We start from the raw sequence: 22,868 nt of genomic DNA on the forward strand, positions 1-22,868 counted from the left end.
TTGATGTCTTGATAAGTGTTTAATGAATATTAGCTAAGGAAAAATACTTTCACATAAAACTTTTAGTCTTTGGATATATATGGAGTCTTTTAAAATGCCAAAAGCAAGCATATTTTGGAAGCTCATCTACCACAATTTGCATTCAAGTTGAAGGATTTGCTTCAGTGTGCATGTTTGACAGATTTGCCCTTAGTGTATGTTAGCTCGTATACGTAACTAATTTGCAGAAAGATGTGAGACAGAATTTTTGCTGGGAAACGTGTTAGTGAAGTTCTTAAAGCCCAGTTCTTTTTATGGCATTTCAAAGTTGTATTTAAGAATAATAGTATAAAATTGAGAACCTGGTGCCTGGCAGCACCACCACTAGCGTCAGCTGAGTGTCATTTGTCAGAGACACCCGGCTCCTCAGTGGAGAACCAATGGCAGGGGCCTGAGAGGGTGCTGCCAGATTATGGCGCGGGGGGTGGCGGGCGGGGGGGGCAGGGGCAAGGGGGTTGTGATGCTTTCTCTGCTCGTTTTCTGTTATTACTTAATTTTTAATAAACAATTAGTAGACACACTCTCCTTTCAATGTATCTGTCTTTTTTACTGCCTTTTATTCCATAAGACCATTTGAGTTTACATAAAATCCTTTTATTACCAACTTCAAACAATATCACCTATAAGAAGGAATAAATATGATCTTTACTATATTTCATCTTTCTGTGCTGGCAGTTTATTTAGCAGAGGGTGTTGGAAAGGGTACTGCAGTCCACACCTAACAGGAAGGCCATGTCCATTGTCTTCTCAGAATTTGGCCTACTTCTGTTTTTGAACAACTTAGATTATTTTGAGAACGTTTTAACCCCTTGGTTTCATTTTCTCTCTGAATGGTTTTCAAGCAGCACTTTTTGAAGCCTGTTAAAAGGAATCTCTGGAAAACCAACTGTTTGTATTTATTCTTTCTCAGAGGCAGTTGTCTATTTTTCCTGTGTGCTCCTTCCCAGCGCCCTTGCTCTCGGCCACAGAATGGGACTCCATTGTCTAGGAGCAACTGTGGCAGACAAGTGGTTGCTCTGAAAACAGAGGAAGATTATTATGCGGTCTACATTTAGTATTTTAACAGAATCAAACTCTACCATGCATACATTTGTGCTTACTGAATCTTAGACCTTAATTTAGTGTTGAAATGTTTTTAGCACGCTGTTGTTCATCTGAACACTCACAGAATTGGCAAATTTGCTTATTCATGCTACAGTAGGTCTGTAAGCAGCATTTTTGGGTCTCAGAGTTTCAAGTTGCCAGTCCATTTTTTAAATTCTGAACCTTCTCACATCTCTGCATTGCCTGTCAGACACGCCAGGCTTTTTGATTGTGAACTGGAGTTGGCACACAGAAAAGTGGTCTATATGTATATAACCTCACTTTGTGCTACTTTCAGATGTCCATTAGAGGATGATAATGAAGAAAAAGGAAAAGATATCCTTCTTGGGATCCAATTATTTTTGTGTTTGTTTAATACAACACAAGTGGATTATCTTTAAATATTTTCTCCCAATGCTGATGTAACACATCAAATGTGCTTTGTGGCCAGCATCATATTATTTCTAATAATAGATAATATTTCTAACCTTTCTTTGCAGAAACAAGTATTTCAGAAGTAGGACTAATAATTTGCTATACCTTAGGCATTGTTTTATTGTATGTAAGCATGCACTTTGCCTTCATATGCTTGTCTCACATGGAATATGGGGAAGGAGAGGGGAAGATAAAAAATGAAGCCTTTTGAAATTGAATTTGTTGTTCAGACTGTATGTTCCAAAGCCACAGGATTTTAACCGTGTGTCAAATGAGTCAAGGTGGTGGATCTCTTTTTCTGTATTTGGTCCTGTATGTGGGTTTGGGGAAAGAACTGGCAAAAGGTGACAGCTTTGAGAGAAGGGTTTGAATGTGAACCCACAAGCCTGTAGAAGTGCAGTGAGAATTCCAGTATCTGAAGACCCTCGCAATGTTGGTAATAGGTACTAATGGACTTATAGCAAAACACTGATTACTAGCAAGAAATATCTGCAAAATAGTTATGTTCCCCACCAGGACAAATGGCATCACAATTGTCTTGGAGAGGTAGGGGCAGCTCTGTTCTGAATGGATTTTAAAAGAGTGTATCAGAGGTGACTCTGTAATAGACAAAGAAAAGGAGGTTAGCAGCAGCTGTTTTAAATAGCATATTGTAAAAGCAAATGCAAAGTACATAGGATTAGAAAGGTCCAATGGTTGGGCAAGTGATGTCCCAGGTGAGGATAAGGTGAATCCTAGCAATAGTGAGAAACATTTATATGATGATAGTAAAGGAGGAATAGGATGTTATAACTGCTTACCACATTAGATACTACATAACCAATTATGTGTTAACAACATGCAGTTTACTGCCATTCACATTGAGAACAACTTTAGAAACATTTACTGTCAAATTGTATAACCTAGTTTTCCTTTCAATTACACTTTATCCGCCTTTTTGATGCCAAACCAAATAAAGATAGTCACAGTGTTCAGTTTTGGCTTGCTTAACTGGGTAAACAAATATTGTACATATTTTTTAGTTTTACCATAGGAAAAATAGGAGAGGTGAACACCTGTATTCAAGAATATTTGTCTTTAACCTAGTAAAGATTTGAAATTAATCTACAGGTGAACACACTAACTTTTCAGTGTAAAAAGTGTAACCTGTGACTGCACACTCTTTTCTGCCAACTTTCTTCCTATTGAGATCAAAAGAAATTTAATTTGGATACCAAGCCACTGAATAAAGACAAAAACCCTTTCTGGTTCCTTTTTAATCTCACAATATATACTTCATTTGATCATTACTGTTCTATATACTTCATCTAATGCAATCTGATATGGATGCATTGGTTGCATGTTATCCTTTGCTTCAGACTAAAATGATAACTAACTAGCTTTTTGAAATGCACATTAGTCAATCCCTGAGTTAATGCAGTTTTTGATAAGGTACTGTCTTTTGGTTTCTCCAGTATTGTAGAATGATACTAAACTGTTTATCTGTACATTTTATAGAACCCCAGATAGCTTTCAGCTAGAGTAGTTCAGCTTTTCATTGTTACAGAGCTTCTTCCATTTTGTGAGAACAGAACAATATGTAACTGTGAAGAAGAATGAAGGAAAATGAAGATCGCAATGCTAATGCATGAAATAAACTTTGGGTATGATCCTAGGACTTGCTGACTCCTCAGCTCACTAAAGAACCTCTGGGAACTGAGTCTGACATATGCTGTATGAGAGAGTCATATCTCTTCATGTCATGACTTAGGTCTATAACAGAAACCTGAATGAAATGTTTCACCCAGGTGTTTACTCATTTGTTTGTTCTGGAAGATTTTGCATATTTTATAGTGGAAAAAAAACAAGCTTTTTCCTGAACTGCTTTTCAGCACAGTATTTAACTCGTTTTTAGACCTTGTAGGCTTCAGACATTAACCTACACACTATTGTGGAATATCTCAGTTTGTCTTTTGGAAATCTGGATCTAAAACTGAATTTGCAAGAAAAATTCATGATTTGTTAAATTGAGAAGAAATCTTCTTAAGGCTAAAGAAGTTTGTATAATCCTCTGTTGCCAGTAGGTTTTCATGGTATTGCTAAATATGAAAGGTCACCTTATTCCCTGTTTTCCTTTACTGAATAATAGGTATTATTTTTCTTCAGGCATTGTTGAAGTTTATTGCTCAAATTAGGATCAATGCAGTAAGATTTATATACTGAATGAAACAAAGGTGGCTATCATTTTAAGGAATCTGTTGCCTCTTTCCTTTAGATTTCAAAAACTTATCTGTCCAGTGGCAACTAACTACTATTCAGCAGGTTGAATGTCAGTGAAAAAATGAAATTATTTCTATCCTTTGCAATTAGGCAAAGATGTATTTGCTTATAATTTATGTTCACAATGCTTTTGTTTTCTATAATGCCTTCCTCGAGGAAAGCCAAAAGTGTTCCAGAAGTACTAGCCACCTGAGTTTGACAACACTTCTCACGTGTAGGTTAGATATGTATCTCTGTGTATATATAAATTACATCCCTCACCACTGAAATACTGTATAGTCTTCCACACAGTAGCTGTGATTCTGCAAATTTCTATGCAGGAAAGGTAGTTTAACCAAATGAGCTGATGTAAAGTGTGTGGTTGCTCAATTTGGCTGTTCCAGACAGATGAGTATCCTGTTGGCATTTTAATCTGTTGTTCCAGAATAACCAGATCATTCAAACTGTGTTTGGATCACTAGTCCGTTCATCTTTATATTTTTGCACACTAATTCAACTATGATTATGTATCTTCGAAATGTAATATTTCCAATATGCAGGAAGGAATCTGCAATGACAGTTTTGCAGTTAAAGCCATGGGTGGAAGCCTACAGAGGGCTCTGCCAAGGTCTGCCTTTTGTGCTGTCATCCTCAGCATATCATCTGCAAATGAAGTTATTTCATACTTCTGCCCTTCGATTCACTATTTGTTTTGTTAATTTCGACTGAAAGCACGCTGAAGCACCATCTCTCAACAAGAGTATAGCACAGTAGATTTCTATCCCATTTTTGTGCTTATATATTATGCTTATGTGTTTATATATTGTTTATACATTTATATCTATATATAAATACATACAGGTATATTGCTGTAAGTAATCGTAATGTTGTAGCATCATGCCAACTTTGCATATATACATCAAATTATCTGGAAGCATAACTGCCGTATTCCAAATTTGACTTTTTCAGAGTCTCCCATGGAAATACTGAACATACTTTGCTTTACTTACCCGAATGACAACCGGTCAACAGGATAAATGACAGATGAGTTCTGACTGTAGGTTGTAGTGCATAAGTCCACCTTTTTACTAGTCATTTTCAGGCCCAGGTAGAGTCAAATTATTTCTGGAAGGATGTTATAAACATGCAGAATGTCCTGGTTTCGCTGAATAAAGTTATGAGCACTGCATGTAATCCAGACCTGTACCTTCCTGGATTTTGGCTTTCTTGGTAACTCCAGTCACAATAATAGAAACTAAATTTAAGCCTGTTTTGCTCATATAAAAATTCTCTTGACAGTTCATGCAATTCCTCTGCTGTCTTTTTACTCTGATCTACTCACAGAGAGCTACCTTCGCTTCTGCTTTGGTTAGAGCTATGCTGTAGCTGCATTTTGACTCAGCAAGAATTATCTTACAGCTCTACCTCTTAAACAGTCGTTTAGTAATGAAGAAAAAGTTCATTTTTACTATTATTAAATTAAACTTTTTGATTAAATATTGCATATAACTGGTATTGATTTATTTGAAAAGTATTTTGTGAGTAGATTTCTGGATACTCGTATTATTTCTAAACAATTTTGCCTGGACTTAAATGGATATAGTTTTTCATTCATAGACTAGGTCACTAGAGGATGGGACTTTGGTCACTATTGGGAAAAGTAGTGATATTTTTAAACTTTCCGGGAAATTAACAGGTTTACTTGAAATTTAGCATTTGTCCAGATATAGACATGAAGATTTACTCTTTTGTTTGATCTTTTCGGCATAGTATACGTGGGAAGGGAGAGGAGGAGAGTAGAGGTGAGGAGAGAGAAGAATTGCTGGAAACGTTACGAGCTCACAATTGCAAAACTAAAGAACGTTGGTAAACATACATAATTTACAGCTCATTATACTGTCATCACGTTAAAATATAAATAGCTGGGTTTTACTTGTGCACTATGTTAAATGGCACTCTTAATGTGAGTATTAATTAGATTTCAGTATTGCTTGCTGAAATCTGAACCGAATACATGACACTGGATAATTTATATGCCTGGATTAACTCTTTGATAAGAGAATGATCTAATATAATTTTTATGTTAACCAGAAAGGAGACAGCAATATTTCCAGTAAAGGCTATTGGTTGTAATAAAGAGAGTAATTTTCCCTCTATGACTCACTCCTTGGAATTAGCAAAATGGAGTATGCAAAATTCAGAATTTCAAAGGAGAGGATAGAACCACATGCAGTGCCTAAAAAAGGACTGAACAATTTTGCGTAGGAAAGTAGTGACTTTTTTTATACAGCTCATCCGTCTACATCCTAATGCTATATCTAAGGTACATCTACATGCAAGAATATTAATAAAGGGAGAGGTGTATGTTTCTCTACTACTTTTAAAAATAATTAAGTTTATATTCCTGAATTACCTTGAGAACTCATTACTATTTTTAATTATTAGTATGGAAAACATTTTGCCTTATTTAAGCAGCAGTCCTCTTTCTATTGAGAAGTGATTAAAAGAATACCTGAATATTAATGACATTCAAACACTGAAAGGCTACAATGATACTGAATATACTTGAGTACTCAAATTCAGCTGTTCACAGGGAACTATATTTTGTTTGTTTATTTAGCTTAGTTAATCTCCTCTCAAAAGGAGGATCTCTTTTCCTATTATCTCACAACATTAAATTTTACTTCGTGATAGTATTCAATAATTTTACAGAAAATGTGGAAGGTTTCTGATTTTTTTTCTAAAGCAGCATGACTTCCTGTTCTCAATTATTGAAGCAATTGCTTTAGATTATATTATTTTGTATTGCCTTATTTTAATTGTGTTATTCTGATATGACAAGTGACAGCTTGTCCCCTTCAGGAAAACAGATAATTCTTGCTGAGATTAAGAGAGATGATTCTAGCTCTTCCCATCTGCAATGAAATGTAGCTCCTGATTTCATAATTCTTGTAAAGTGCTTATCAAATTATTAATTTTATTCACTAACAAATGGTCTTTGATATTTAACCTGAAGTATAGACACATTTTAAAAATGTGTGAATAATTATTAGATCAGTTAACTGTGTTCTTCACATGGATATAACTCTGGCAGGAAGGTTTTGTGTCCTACAGAAATTGTTGGGCTTGAAACAGGAGTTATTTGGTGAAATTCTCAGTGCTACATGTACTGGGTAATCATGTGGTTTTTAGATCATTCTAAGAAAAAAGGTATTTCACGTTGTGTCCTTGTATCATAACATTTTATAATGTATTTCTTTCGTATGTCTTCCTTGTTATTATTGGATTTATTTTTCTTTACTAATTTATTGGAAAAGATTTTAAAGAAAGAGATTTTTAGCCATCAGTTTTTTAAGAGTGATTTCTTTTCTGGTGATATCAGTATGGTCTGAGTTATTCACAAGTTATTTAAACTTTTCAGTCTACCTTCCTTTTAACTGAAAAAAATACAGCACATTTGTAATGTGCGTTGCAGGTTCAGAATCAGACCAGTAAGATCAGATCTTTAAGATGAAATAGCCTTTTTGATTCCTGTCAATAGAAACATCATTGAAAGTTCTTATACAACAGTGGCATGTGTATGTGAGTCCTAGGGAAGAATTGTTTCAATACTTGATGAGAATTTTAAGGGGGGGATTAGTTTGACACGTTAGACCATCTTCATTTGTTAGGAAGTTATAGCTGGATAAAAGGGCAGTTAAGGAGCTAAGTTGATTGTCTATGTAATAAACATTTTGAAGTTTTGAATTCTGCAGTGTTTGAATTGTTGCATAATATGTTGCTAAGTTATATCATATACAGCATCTTTAGTAAGAGCAGAATCTCAATATGCTGTATAATCATTACTACCTAATCATATTTGTTCCTGTAGCATTGCAGTTTGCAAGTAGATGTGGCTTGTGGTGAAGTAACTGCCACTGGGAATACCACAGTCCCGGAAAGGTATGCATGCTGAGCTGCAGCTGAGCTAATATATGGCTATTTATGGCAGCCAAGAGGAATCAGAGATTAAGTCATAATAAGGTAGGGATTGTACCAGCTAGAGGCTCCCTCACTTGTTCCATAAAGTAGAAGAAGGATTTTAGAGAAGAAGATTTAGACTGTTGCTTATCCCCTAGAAAGTGAATATGAAGAGAAGTTTTAAGAGTTTTGAAAAACATAAATTTTTGAACCATCAGCATGCACAGTCCTCAAAGATACAATAAGATCAGATACTCAGGCCCTTATCTGAATAATCATTTTTCTGAATTCACTTTCTGAAATAGAAAGCATGTCAGTGTATCAAGATACCTTTGTAATTTCAGGATATTCCTTTAGAACTGTATTTTGCAAAAGATCTGATCAGACAGGTGGCGATGTCTGTAAAAGTTCACTAAGGAAAAAAAAGATAAGGGGTGATACCCTCATGATTTTCAGTTTCAGGACTTTTTTCAGACTACCCTTCAATTCGTTATATAGAAGTTTTTTGGGTTTTTTTAGTAAAGATTTTTTTACTTGACAAATATGAAATACCCAAGCATACTTGTGACCGTGAGTTTCAGTTCATCACTTTCTAGAAACTTCATTTCCTCTCAGTGTATTCACAAGTATTGTACTGGATATGAATAGAGAGAACAGAGGCAGAACATTGGTCAGGAAAAATTGTTTTGGAGCTCACATTTGAGTTTGTAACTATTACTATGAGATTATGTGATTTTTATTTTTTTTTTACTGATTTCTCAAGAAAATTAGACCTACATGATCATACTTGTCTGTCACTTTCCCTCACTTCGTAACTTCTGAACGTGTTGTCTGATTTCAACCAAATTTGAAAGGAGGATAGGATTTTTAAAAATAGTAAGTTCTTACAATGTTCTTAGAAACTGGCATTGGTGAGAAAGTGACTTCAGTTTGTGCTCTCTGTGAGGGAAGGATTTCTGTGTCCCCCTTACTCAGCTCCTGGGTGGCAGCTGGCCAGGCCAAACCCTTGCAGGCCTCCCAGGCAGCTGCAACACTTGTACCCTCAAACGGAGCATGTGCAGGCCAGGTCGCTGGGAAGGGGGCGCTGGCTAAACCTCATGCTCATCCTGGAACAACTTGTTATGGAAATCCAGGTTGATGGTGAAGCTGAGGCCTGTGAACACGTGGGTGTAGAAACAGGAAGGTGAACATGCAGACATGTCGAGGGCAGAAGAGTGGAATGTGCATTTATGAGAAACCAGTAGCTCTGTTAGCCAAATATTTCCATCTGTTAAAATCTTATTCTGAGTATTTTCAAAAGCACTTCTTCTAGATCTTACCTAATTAGTCTTTAAGATGCCTCTGAGCTCTTGAGAAAGAATTCACATCTTTCTCAAGATGTGAATCCAGACTGTTGCCTATTCCAGCTATGCTGTTCTTTTCCATTATTAGTTGTATAGACAACGGCAAGGATTTGGAAAGTGCCAAAAAACCTTTAAGACCCCATCAACCATGATATCATAATATTTTCCTTATTAAAAATATACTCAATATGACAGTTACAAAAATCATAGAATTAGCTAATTAGAAGCATATTTAAATTTCTAAGAGCCATTTCTCTTTCCTACCTACTCATCAGTGCTCTAATGCTCGAAGAAAACTGAGTATTCAAGATGCATCAATTTTAGCTTTCATTAACATAAGTTGAGGACATCAATGCAGTTGGAATGGGATTTGCATTAATAGCAGTCACCACTATAGGCTTTAAGAGGTGGTATATCCCTGATACCAAAAGAGACTTTTGATGTCACTGTACTCTTATGCATGTAACTTTTGAACAGTCGTTAATGTTTGTTAGGGAATACCTTGAAGAAAGAGCAAATATTCTTGCATGTCTAAAACAATAAGGAAGACTTTCTGTCTAGTTTCTGAATCTTTTGTAGCATGGTATATGAAGAGTAGGTATAGACTTTTATGAAGCAAGGATCAAGGATTTTTATGTGCAGACTTTTAGGAATAGATACAAGTTTATTTTCAGGAGAAAAATATTTTATTTCACTGAATTTTTGTTTGTTTATATTGGAAGTCAGGACAGGGAATTAAGTGAAACAATCCTATAGAGAGTATCGTATGTCCAGTGTTATATTTGTTACTTCGCAGAGGTTTTCAGTTACTGAACATCAGAATTCCTTATGTACTGGGAATTTAAATGCCAAATATCAGAGAATGTTATTCTAGATACGCACCTGTAGTGATAGAAGATAATAGGCTGCCGATTCTAAGAGTTTCTTGTTGAGAAATGGGTGCTAGGAAACCTCTTCTTTACATAGATATGATTCAGATGGGAAGAGCAATGTCATGCTTGTGGGTTCTTCATCGTTGCAGAGTTTTAAGAATAACTTAAACCAACAACTGCTAGGCAGATTTATCTGCAGCTGATCTTGCTTTGCATTATATTTTCTAACATTTCTATGATAAAGAGCCATGTTGGCAAAACAGGACAAATCAATGGGTTTTAATTGGCTACCAGGACCTTTAGGCTGGAAATTGGAGTACTCTTAAGCTCTAATAGACAAGGCGTGCTCTGGAACAGCTTTTCAATAGCATATTGGAAGAAAGTATGGAAGTAAGTCATTGCTGCCTACTAAAAATAGTTGTGAAAAGGGTGTATGATGTGGAACCTGTGACAGCAGGGGGAATAGATCACTCAGAATATTCCTTCTCCTTTTAGATTTCTTCTGGTGTATGAATTTGTTTTACTACGTTCTGTGTCACTTTAGGAGTTTAAGTCATTTTTGGATATCTTTCAGAAAGATAACTCCAGCTCAGCTGCAAGTTATGATTATATCATGTTCTGTGAGGTCAGCTATATTTGGCTGCAACTACTATCAAGAAATAGCATCTCTCTCTTCTGAGAGCTAAGCTTAGTAGTGACAGGGAACAAACAGAATTGTTTTAGGGATTCAATTGTTAATTATATTTCAAATAATTCCTGTATTGTGTCTGTAATATAAATAATTTATATATAGAAAATGTGTAAATGTAATGTTTATATTATTTTAAATTATTTTAAAAGTATTTTACATTATCTTTGCCACCTTTTTGGGTTCTTTTTCTAATTTCATTATTGATGTCCTTTTAAAATAATTATTCATTATTTACCTATATGAAAATATTTTAATAGTGATCATCGTACTGTTTTTAAAATGACTAAACTGAGGGAACAGAGACTGATCATCAAAACATCATCTAATAACAGATCCAGGGAATTGGTTCAAAAAGTCATTTAAATGGTTGAAAATGCAACTGATACCTGTGGAAAACTTTTGTACCAAGTTGCTTTCTTTGCCTAATTATAGTGGATAGTGTATTATCTGAAAATGTGTCTTCAGTCAAAACAAATAGGACATTTAGCTTAAATTGCATGAATAGTTTCAACTTGTAAAAAGGTGATGCATAGGAGGAAGAGGAGGTTCTGTGTTGGAACAGTCTACCAAGTATGTATTAGAGGTTATGCTTTTAAGGCGTTCCCTTTACCTAAAAGCTTACCTAGGATGCAGAGACCTGTATTTAAGTTTTCTCCCATCTCATAGTCCTGTAGAGTGCACTTAGCGCTAGGCTGTACAAGTAATCTGATGTGCCTTTGTTTTTGCCCTCTCCCGTTTTACATAGAGTGCTCCCAGAGTACTTCTGTATCAGACAGTGCACTCTGCCAACAGGAGTTAAATCGAGATCCTACTGTATCGTGGGCAGGCTGTTCAATAAAGCATAATGCCGTAGCAGCAACTTTCTTGGTGAGAAAAATATATTAAAAATAATTTATGAGTAAACTAAATTCATTTTTAATTTTTTTTAAATTAGGTAGAGGAATCAAAAATCTAGTTATTTGAACAATGTTATTTGCCAAATTCTGCATTTTCCCTGTCACATTGTAGTACAATCTTTTAATATTTACAGTTTATCCACAGGATTCATGTCTCATTTGGATCATAAACCTAGTACACAAACAGGCACAATTAGGTTCTACAACTGAATATAACTTTGACAGTTTTGAATTTAGCTATGCTGACTACATATTCTGAATATTTTCAACCTGATCTGTTATGTAATAGCTCTATAAAATAGTGCAATAATGCAATCTATTAAATTAAATAAAGAGTATTCAATATATTTAATATCTGTGGAGCTCAGATCTAATAATTTTATCCTTTCTGTTCAAAAATTTCTGTACTGTTTACAGTATGCCTAGAAAAAATACCTCTTGCTCGGAATTTTCTTTCTAATGTTTTCTAATAAACTAAGTAATTGAAATAAATTTAGTAGGCTTTTTGTCTAACATGCTAAGTAGATACTACCGATCTCTTAATTTTAAAACCAGGATGACATCTTTCACTGACAGCCTAATTTTCTCTTACATTATTCATGGCTTGTTTGGGTGAAATTTTATATCACTTTAGTTTCTTTGTGCATATTCTGTCAGGAGCGGTAGTGTAATATCTGAAATATGGTGACAGGAATACTAGGTTTCTTTTACCTTATTCAAATATATAAATAGATTCTCTTTTGATTTAGCTTGTGTATTTAGCAATATGTTAGAATGTTTTTGCTATTTCCCACTGCAAACAAAGACTAGATTGACATTTTAAAAGATGTTTGTTCAATAACGTCCGTATACCTTTCCAAGCACATAATTTGTAGTGTGTTTAAGAATTCTCACTTTTTTATTTCTTTAGTAATGTTTGGTACAGTTTTTGCTCATTTGCATTTAATTTCAATTTTTACATTTATTATTTTCAATACTTTTATAGTGATATGGCCATTTATTTATATTTTCTATGAAATACTTGTATCTTTTCTTCACAAGAGAAAACTGTTACCTCTGCAGTGTTTTTTCTGTATTATTCTTGCTGCAAATTTTGCTGTAAGTGCTATAGAACACTGAAACTAATACCTACAAGATAGAAAACATGATGAGTGTTGCTGAGATCTAATAAAGAAGTTTCTATCTTTAATTTCTCAGGAGTAGTGAATTCTTGAGAAAATATTTTCCAGCAATGATAAGCTAGCAAAACTATTATGTTTTCCGTGTTGGATTTTTCTCAATTAGGATTTAATTTCCTTAGCACTTGTTTCAGAATTCTTATTTACTGATTTTCCTCTCCCATACCCTAGTTCTGCATTAGGCTGTGACTATAAATATTAGAAAGTTTTTTCTGAGTTACACTCATCGGTGAGAAGCAGCAGGCTTTTAGTACCCAGTAGAGCTTTTTAGCTCTATATGTGATTAATAGGTCAGCTTTTAATAGGTCAGTTCTGAGTTGTCTTAGTACTATTTCAGTACCTTATAAGCCAGCTCTGCTGTAGCTAATTTCATTGAGACGTCAGCAGCTATTATTCCTGCTAACGTTACTGGTATCACTATTAGGCATCCATGTGTTCTTCTCCTTTCTCTATTACTAATGATATCTTTAACTTTGCAACATATCAGACACCTGTTTCAATGCTATTAGACTTCGTTTTTACTGCGTCATGGCCCTTTGACCTTGACATTCACGTCCTATTAGAAGGAGAATCATGTGCAGATTTTCTGAAGAAAACTTTTTTGATAAACAAGGGCCTGTATTCTCATCACAGTCAGGCAAAAACAACAAAGAAAAAGAAATCCCATCAAAAGCAATTTAACGTTATTGATCACATTAACTACACAATAACTTCATGAATCTCTGCAAGAAAACTTGTTTTGGAGCTATTAGCCTCCTCCTCCCAAGATGTATGTTGGGGTGGGGGTAGGGGGTCTTTCATTTTTGGCTATCACTGCAATTTCTTTCTTATCTGAAGTCTGATCTAATGAAATCAATGTGTTTCAATGAAAAATTTTGATTAAAAAAATGACAACTTAAAAGAATCCAACTCCCCCGGCCTTCTCTAGCCCCACAAAAAGCAACCCTACCCTTACTTAATCAAAAGTTCTCAGCTATTTTTTTATGAACTAGAATAAATTGTCATTTGTTGGGAAAAGAAATTGATTTTTGGAACTAAAGGAATAATCAATTTCCAATTTTAGAAAAGACAGAGAAGTCAAAAAGAGCTGAGACTGCTAAATATCTCTATATCTAATACCTCTGAAAGTCAAGTCTTGCTAAGGTCTATGTGCCCAACTTTAGGTTGCAAATTTAAATATTGTGTCTGATTAGCTTTTTATTTAATGTAAGATTCCAGAGTTATGATGTTTTAGCTATCTTACCAAATCAGTAGGCTGACTGCAGCCTTTTCAATGTCAAAACAAATTCCTGGGAATAAACATTTTGCCATGTAGGAAGAAGAAACAAAAGATGTTGTATTAGGCAGCTGTTTTATTGTGTTAAATAATACTCTGAATACTCTTTCTGTCTGGCCTGGATAGGAGGAATAGTGTATAGACACTGAGCTGCTGCATTCTCAAAGATTCTCTGAAGTCTTTAGCTTCCACATTGCAGCAAGAAAAAGCCCCAAAACACCCCAATTCCCAGAATTCATCTCAATCAACTGCGTATGGTGGAAAGCCCACACTCATCACAGCCATATTATGCTTACTGCATTTCACTCACTGGCTATGTTAATACTGTTCAAAGAAGAAAAATAAATCCCATTTTTTCTTCTTTTTGTAAATGATATTCTAAACTGAAATGTTGATAAAAACAATATTAAATTAGTCGTACTGTTCCTTATACAAAGAGAATGACTATCTGATAGATAAATTGTGTATATGAGCACTGGATATTGTATATAGATAGGAATTTGTGGATTATTTATTCATACTTTTCCATAGCAGATCCATTGAATATACTAATGAAGGGGTTATATTTAAATTGAACATATTAGCCATGTAAAATCCCTTGTTCAATTGTAAAAGAAGCATTTAAATATACTCTGAAGGCCTTTGAGAAGATATTTATGTGTAGGTTCATAAGTTTTAAATAAGCAAGCCAATACATTACATTAGTTTCAAAACAGATATTAGCAGGAGCTTACTGCTTGAACAGTTTCTTAATATGGAATGTACACAACATACTTTAACCTGCTTGCCGTGTATTAAGTGATCTCAATGCGTGGCTTCTGCAGAAAAAAGGTAGAGAAAATCTAAACTCTGTGTGCTAAGGACAATCTGAATGTTGTTAAGACTATATATTAAAAAAAAAAAAGATGGAATTTTGAAACTATGGAGATTTGACCATAGTAGCTGTTTATCATTTCTGCCGTTAACTAGGAGATACAGCTCTTTGGTATGAATTCTGTGTCTAGCCAGTAGTGTTCAATTGTGGGTGGTAATGTGCACTGTAAAAGGATTGGTGATGGAGATCAAATCCTTATTCATTTAGGAACATTCTGAATATTTTTAAAGTGTGTTTTTATAAGATATTAAATATCCTAAGTTACTTTTTATTAATAATTCTTAGTAAAAGTGTAGGGCTGAGCTCAGTAATAAACTCTCTGATGCCATTCTGAAACTATTGGAGCAGTTGTTACCCTGTGAATCAGTGTTTCAGCAGGGTTCTTACGGTACATTGTTTTCTTGTATGCTTTTCAGAAGCACCTATTAGTCTTATAGATTAAATTTTAATAAATGTATAATGAGAGGTGCTCTTTTTTATTACTTATTTTGCAATATAAATGATTAGAGGTGTGAACTGGCCCCTGTTTTCATACGCTAATTATTCTTGACGAACCTATATATCCAGCGTCACTCAATGGCCTTAGTGCTTTAAAAAGATTTATTTTACAAATCTGAGAGTTTTATGGTAATCCTAATATTTGAATATTCATTGTTTCCTCTGAGAAGATAACTTAAAAAGTTGTCATTTTGCATGTGACTCCATTTTCATTCCAAAATGTTGATTTTTTAAGATGGGATTCAGTAGATAAGAGTCTTAAATCCTCCAGTGTTATCCATTTAGGATTCATTTCAAATTATAGACAAAAGTGATTTGTGAATCAGAATACAGGTTGGAGTTTTTTAAAATCAAAGGTAAATCCATAGATTATCATGCTTGATGGTGAAAATCATAACTGCTTCACTGTGCATATAGCAAGCATTGTTTTGAGAAAAAAAGAGCTTTTACTTAACTTTGATGTACCACCTATTACCCTGTATTAGAAACATGGAACAATAACAATAAAAAAATTGCATGCAAATAGATTCAGATTATCTTATTATTATCTTACTCTTCTGCAAAACTCATAGAAAGCTTGAATTTTCATAGACTCCAGTGTTGTTCTTTGAGTGGAGGTAGGAAGGTCTGTCTGGAATGTTTTCCTGGGAAAATGGTATAAATCCTTTTCTCAAGAAATAGATGGCAGGAATGCTTCTTCATCCATAAAAGGCAATATATGATATTGCTAAAGCTAGGAAAAGAGGAGTCAAGCAGTTTTGATTTTGATTGTGATTTTGCTGCGTGATTTATCATTCCTGTATAGTCTTCTTTAAGGAAATAATTCTTTCTAATATTTTCCATAAACTGTATATATGAGCCTTGGTCAGATGGTATATTTGAGCTTTTGCAATTTGCAGAAAAGCAGAAAAACAGCTAGAGAAAATGAAGTGTAATCCCTTTTCCGTCATTGTGAGGGCTTCCTACCTATCAGTTTGTAAATGAGAGGAAGGAAAGAGAATCTTTGCTCAACTAGATTTTGTATTTCTCATGTTTCTTCAGGCTGGTTCTTTCTGCTGTAAACTGCCTTTCGTGTATCCTGATTTTCCTGAACAGATACAGATTAAAGTTATTCGCATTAAAAACATATGCATGTAAAATTTGAGGGGGAGGGTGAGATGGCCTATAAATCTCAAAGGTAGCAACATATTTGCAATGCATTGGAGTTCCATTGATCATGGTTTTCTCTCACTGCTTCTTTATTGTACCACTAAGTTGGAACATAAGATAAGGTCTATACCAAGTGTGATTGTTGGAAGGATTAAAAAACAGCATGTAATGCAATACTTGAAAAAGAACTTTTCATTTTTCATGCTCCATTAAGCATCCTGTTTGTTCATCAGTCACTGGAACAGTAAAGCTGTGTGTGTTTTTAAGTTTATTTTAAATTTAGCTCTATCTTTTCTTTATTCTATTGTTGGAAAAACCTACTAAAAACTTTCTAAGCAACATAATATAAAAACATATTTCCAAGTATGTTTTTGAAAAATTCTTGCATTATTGTAAAGGAGGTAACCACAACAAAGCTTTTTCTGTCATACAGAACCTTCAGAGGGAATAGTGAAATATGTATGGTGTAACCTAGTGCTCTAATTTTGATGCTTTTTTATAGTAGAGTACTACAGCTCTGTGACATTAGCAGGTGTAAAGTACTGAACCTTGCAGGTTGGCTTACATGTATCTGAGACTGAATAAATAGGGAATTTTGAGGTACTCCAAGACACAGCTTCTGTCTTCTTGGCATCCTGTTTAATATGTTTGACCCCAGTTCTCCTTGGTTATGATTCCTCTACTGATAGGAATTATAAGTTTCTTTTAGGGGAAAAAAGAGTTTAACAAGCAAGATCCATTCTCCAGTAGCCAGGAAAAGGTCTTCCCTTGTCTTAAGAAAGTTGAGATTTGGATCCCCAGTTCTAAGATTCCTACTGCCGTTTTGTTTAATAATGGTCCAGTTGTATGATGGGCACTTCTCTATTTCAGAGAGAAATTAAGAACAATATATTTTTATATTTACATAAATGACGTATTATTCAAAATTCTCCTTCCTTTTCCTGGAATGTGGAAAAGCTGAAGGCTTGTTTAATTTTCCTTATTTTTCCAGAATATTTTATTTTAATAAAAAGTCCTTAACTCAAAACTGTATTTCCTGTGGGTATATCAACGTATATTTCCATAAGGTGATTAATTGATAACACTACTCTGTTTGCCAGATTTACAGAGGGGAAAAATGGAAGGACCAAAAGCACTTTCTGCTGTAGTATTGTTTATTATTTTTTAAGAAATATCATGTCTGTTCTTTGCTATTACAGTCGAGTATAAAGATTATAATCAAGATTAAGATTTTTTTTCATGATAGGCATTGTTCAAATTCATAGAAAGTAGTAATCTCTACCCCCTAAGAGTTTAGTCTAAATGGGAGGGGAGGGGCAAAAGTGGAAATTCAGACAAAAAGAAGTATGCACAGAGGGCAAAATGGTGGTGGGGTTGGGAACATAACTTTCTTCTTTCTAATTCTTTAGATCATGCTAGCTAGATCATCCTCTTCTCCAAATAAAGTTGCTTTAGTTCAAGCATATTGTATATGAGATGAAGACAGTGCTATGTGAATGGCCATTTTGGTTCAAATCCATGGTCCATCTAGACTGGTATCCTGTCTCTGGCAGTGGCTGCAAGCAGATGTCCATGTGAGAAAATGCGGTATGATACTTCCCACAAGTACTGTCCCAGCCTCAAATTATTTTCAGCTCAGATATTCCCTAAGTACTTGTCCAATCTCCTCTGGAAGTTATGTATACTTTTTCATCTATAATGCCCTTTGGTACTGAATCCCATAAGTAACAACCTGTTGTGTGAAGAACAACCTCATTTTTCATTTGGAATGTGGATCCTACAGCTTATGTTAATTTAAACCTTTTTTTTTTTTCAGCTGGTTTCTCAATGCAATTTTAGATTTGTGAAACTTGGGGAAGGAATATTGAGTATTGTTGATAGATATTACTAATTTCTTACTGAAGAAGAGCTTATGATCTTGCTTTTTAACAAAGCAATTGTGTCATATGCAAACACGAAAACATCTTTGACAATTAACAGAACCTTGGTTTATCCTCTTTGGGATAGATTATTGAGAAAGTCAGAGAAAACCAACTCTAGCAATCTCTGGATGCCTTATAATTCTTTGTCTTTCATTTAGCTATGTTCAGATGTGGATAGAATGATAATACGAGATAGCAGAGATGAATATTAGTGTTTTTTCTATTGTCCTTGAAAATATTCTTGCAGTAGAAATATTGTTTGCCCAGTTAGATTTTTTTCCATCCTGTCCTTTACACTGTAGTGAAAACATTTATGGTTGGGCTAATTTCCCTTCAGACACAGGTATGGATGGGAATATAGATATAAAGCCAAAAAACCTTTTACACTCACTTTTGAAGGCAACATAAAGACAAGCAGCTGTCCATCCTTATTTTGTGTACCTCCATATAATGGGACATAATGTTATTAATCGAACTCGGAGATAAAATATTTATATATGTCTTTAAAACTGTTTAAATACTTCCCTGACTGTACCAGACCAACTTCCTGCCTGTTAAATCTCAGGTGTTCAGAGAGTATAATGATGGGGAAATAACCAGTTACGTTCTCATGAGCTTGTTATGCACATGCAAATTGAGTAGTTAGTAAAGAGGCATTCTAATAGAATCCCCATTTCCTCCCATTAAAGATTACAGAATGTACTAAAGTATAATTTTGCATGCAGCTGTTTGAATAAATTTAGCACCACATAAAATTCAATCCTGTAGCAAAAAGCAGTGCCAAAACTGTTGTCTGTATGAGCCTATGTGAAAACAAATGTAACTATGTTGAAAACAAGAGGGATGCAAAGTTTCCAAAAGTTAGGAAATGTTACAATTCTGGTGACTTGCACCATATGGTGACTTTAAATTTGGCCTTCCTATGTGCATATATTTTATGTTTTAAATGCATGAATGCATACTCTAGCTTCTACAGGATGCCTTGCTCCTTCACTGCATTGGCAGTTGCTCCCTATTTCTTTTCAGTATAAATCCTGCAGGTCTTTCTCAAAATAAAGAATTTAAAAATTGCACCAGATTCATAATAGTTTATTTCTTCATAGGATTTCCTTAACTCTTCTCATTGTAGAGTCTAGGTGCTTCACAAAGATTAAAGAACATACTGTAACAGGACTGACAAAATATTGTTAGACCCATTTTACAGATGGGGATTTGAGGTACAAAGAAGTCTAGCCCAAATTTCTCAGAAGTGTCTACTAATGTGGAGTAAGTACTTAGAAGTACATTCAGCATTTCTAGTACTGTAATAGTACAAAATGCAGTCTAGTTATTGTTCAAGTCTCCTTTTAGAGCTGGGCATACTATGAGTTCCTACTAATCTAGCCTCAGAAATCAGAGCTGAGTATCCAAAATGCTGAGGAATGTGTGGATGGAGGCCACTTGTGAAGAGGCGAACGGCTTTAAGAAGCCCACTGTTGCTTGGGAGCTCAGAATTCCGCTCTCCAAAACAACGCTAGCGATGCTGAGCTGCCTTGGGACATATACCCAGCATGAACAATTTTAGATTGAATGGCTAATTTTAGGCAAAGATCTAAATGACTGAAAAATAACATCTTAGAAGAAGTATCAAGAAATGTTATCAATAGTGCCACTAAATTTTTTGAAAGAGCTTCCTTTGAAATGTAAATGAAGATTGGTAATGGATGCTGTCCCTCCAACTTGTGAATAATTTGTGCAAGAAAATAGGATTCTATTGATTTATTTTTACTGGTGTAAAATAATGGCCATGCTGTTACTCCTTAAATATCGTTGTCACTTATGAACACTGTTTTGCTTTTCCAAGGATTTTTTTTCCTGCAACCATTAGCTGATAAATAGTAACTTACTTCAGCAATAGTTAGTGACTTGGGACCCATCTAGCATTATACCAAGATGTGCAGCTAGCTATTAATTACTGAATACTCCTCTACAACTCAGACTAGAGCATCCACAGAAGAACTGATTCTGCAGATTCTCTTTTCTCATTTCTTCTACAGTACCAACCAATAAAAAAGTAAATAATTCACATTTAGTAAGTTACTCATTGATAGTAAAATGGCCAACAACATGAAAGCTGATTGCCCTAATGGATTCTGTTCTTCTCCTGTACTGATTTTTAGTCTTGCAGCAATATAGTAGTTTCTCTTTTGCGTTATCATTCAAACTTTATAGTAGGAAGTCACATTTTCTTTTCTTAGTGTTTACATACAGTGTGATGGTATGCACAGTTTTCCATATAATCTTAGGTTTTGTACTTACATATATACTGTTAGGTGTTGCCAAATCCAGCAGTCCAACAGAAGCAGTTGCAGCTCCAGGCTCCCAGGTCCACCCAGTAATGAAGCTGAACATGCATGCCTAGTAGGCATACACACAAGCACATGTATGTAACTCATGTATACACATACACATGGCCAACCACTCAGATCAACACAGACAGAAATGTTCAGCATTCACGCAAACACAGACAGCACCAACAGCTTCATCCTGTTCCCCTCTTTGGCTGATCAAGATGAAGGCCTGTCAGTGGGAAAAAGAAACATACGCAACGTAGATCCCTCCAGTTCCTGGCTTGAGACACTCAGTCTATCCAGTAACTGGCGCCTGGATCCCCAGGTCTCCTCAGTTGCTGATACCTGGACATATGAGCCCCCAAGGCTCACTCCAGCTCCTGGTACAGCCCGCTGTGCGCACACACACACACACTCTGGATCCCTCTAGTAAATAAGCTTAGACACTGTCTATCCAGTAGTTGGCCCTGGATCTTCACTCTCTGACTAGACCAGCATGATGTTTGCTAGGGATCGCACACTCACTCACATACCCTCCCGAGCTCCTGTTGCTGGCACTACAGACACATGGGCCCCATGACCGCGGTCTGACGCTGGGTGCTGGCACTCAGACCTCCATACACACACATGCATGCAGAATGGACAGCCCCCTCACCCAGGAAAATAGTTAGAAATGGAGTTTAGTGAGAAGACAGGACAGACTGTTGTGATCAGGCGCGGGGCATGGCCAGACAAGCGCACTGACCAGCAACCTATTTACACCCAACGGGCCCCTTTTATGCCCTTATCTCTGTTTTCCTACACTTATTCCTCCCCAAACCACCTTGATGCCTCCCTTTCCCCACCATTGGCTCCTCCTGTAAACATCCCAAAATAGGTTTTGTGCAGTCTCAAAATGCTCTTCTTCTGCATCCCATAATGAGTCCCATTTCCTCAGGCAGTGACCCCAGTCTGTATGGCAAACCTGCTGCAGCTCATGGTGCTGGATGTTCCCCCGCCTAGGGGCTCTCCTGGGACAACCCTGACAGGGGCCAGGGCTTATGTCTGTGCTGGGGTTGTTGGGGTTCTCCTGCCAACCCTTGTGCCTTTGTGCTGCTTCCTGTCTGTGGAGACGAGCCTTTTATTGCATAACCTAACATATACAGTTTTGCTGTTACTCTGAAAATATTGGCCTTTCAAGCAACTCTGTTGGAGGACTTGTAAATTTGTTTTATAAATGCTGTAAGTCAGAAGTATATAACCTCACTATGATAAATCTATTTTAAAACATATTTTTATGTTTTATGTAAAACATTTTTAAGACAAAAAATGCACAAAAGGGTGATATTACTTTATAAAATAATGAAAAATAAAGGAACTTTCTGAAAAATAAAAAAACATGGAAAAACACAGCATGAGGCAATCAAATAGCCTCATGATTGTAATGAGAGATGACTAATAAGGGAATAGGACTACAAACTAAGAAATTGGAAGAGAACTAGAAGATAGTTCTTTGGTTGGAGATTTCACTGTGAATAGTTTTAATTACAGTATTATTGAAGTGTCAAATGGTTGTTGCTGTACTATTGTGCACCTCATAAAAAAGGGCTACATTGCTTTCCTGCTTTGACAGGATCCCTGGATTGACGCTGACAGAAGGCTCGTCAGAGCAGAGAGGCTTTAGAGTGCCACAATGGAATTGCACATTTTCTAATATACTTCTGTACACTTCCACAGGTCAGACATCCAAGGAATGCTAGCGGCTAAATGTAGTCTGACTTTACCAATCATTTAGTTGTTGAAATGAGCTGTCCTGAATAAACAACTCAGCCTGGGAATTTGAAAAATGAGGGCACTGTAGCTGTAACTGAAGACTTGGTAGAAGTATTTGTGAAGGAGGTTAACATCACAGACAAGTAATTGGTTCACATAGTGATATATTTTCTGACCTCAAAGTAGGGTAAGTCTCAGTCTGTAAGTTCTCCAGAAGACTTTGCAGTTTGCCCATGCTCTTATATTCTGTTTTTTTAGAGGAAAGCATACACTGTGAAAAGTCTCTTGCAAATTCTAACTAAATACTGATTTTGTTTATGAAAGTATTTATT

The 22,868-nt window shown here is 35.5% G+C and overlaps 1 protein-coding gene across 4 annotated transcripts in view; it reads left to right on the top strand.

The window, feature by feature from the left end:
• The window catches only part of LOC138064098 (3',5'-cyclic-AMP phosphodiesterase 4D), a 402,077-nt gene that overhangs the window by 113,784 nt on the left and 265,425 nt on the right, over positions 1-22,868 (top strand). The window lies entirely within an intron of this gene.

The sequence above is a fragment of the Struthio camelus genome, chromosome W (assembly GCF_040807025.1).
Source record: "Struthio camelus isolate bStrCam1 chromosome W, bStrCam1.hap1, whole genome shotgun sequence".
Taxonomy (NCBI): Eukaryota; Metazoa; Chordata; class Aves; order Struthioniformes; family Struthionidae; genus Struthio; species Struthio camelus.